Source organism: Galeopterus variegatus, unplaced genomic scaffold (assembly GCF_000696425.1).
Source record: "Galeopterus variegatus unplaced genomic scaffold, G_variegatus-3.0.2 Scaffold2876, whole genome shotgun sequence".
NCBI lineage: Eukaryota > Metazoa > Chordata > Mammalia > Dermoptera > Cynocephalidae > Galeopterus > Galeopterus variegatus.
In genome coordinates this window covers 98,489-99,416 of record NW_007728987.1, presented here as the reverse complement: position 1 = coordinate 99,416, position 928 = coordinate 98,489, and positions in this window count along the sequence as shown.

Sequence of the window (928 nt, the reverse complement as noted above, 5' to 3'; positions counted from 1 at the left end):
AGTACTGGGAGAAACAAGAAAAGTTATTTTTCTCTAATCCAGTGTCTCAGGCAGAACCTAATTTTCCTATGTTTATTTCTGGGAATTTTAACAGAATAAGAGAAACTTTTTTTTAAAGTAAAGGATATGAAAAGATATCAAACTTTTTAAAAAATGACACATAATTGTACATATTTATGAGGTACAATTTGATGTTTCAATGCATATATTTTAGATAATGATCAAATCAGCATACTTAGGGGGCTGGCCAGTTAGCTCAGTGGACTAGAGCATGGTGTTATACCACCAAGGTTAAGGGTTTGGATTCCCATCCGGGCCAGCTGCCAAAAAAAAAAAAAACAGTGTATTTAGCGTATCTATCCCCTCATGCATTTATCATTTCTTTACAGTGAGAATACTCAAAATCCTTTCTTCTAGATGTTTTCTTATAAGGCTGTGCTCTAACCAACTGAGCTAACCTGCCAGCCCTCTTCTAGCTGTTTTGTAATATACAACATCTTACTGTTAACCATTTTCACCCTACTGTGCAACAGAACAGCAGAACTTACTCCCCCCATCTAATTGTACCTTTTTCCCTGTTGACAAAACTCCTACCCCACCCACAGCCCAGTCTGTGGTAACCACTCTCTGCTTCTATGATATCAACTTTTTCTTTTTCTTTTCTTTTTTTTTAGATTCCACATATGAGTGAGATCATGCAGCATTTGTCCTTCTGTGTCTGGTTTACTTTACTTAACATGATGTCCTCCAGGTCCATCCACATCATCAAAATTGAGAAAGGAGCCAAGAATACACATTGGGGGAGAAGACAATCTCTTCAATAAATGATGCTGGGAAAATTGGATATCCACATGCAGAAGATTGAGACAAGACCCCTACCTGTCACCATACACAAAAATTAATTTTAAAATGGATTAAAGACCTAAAT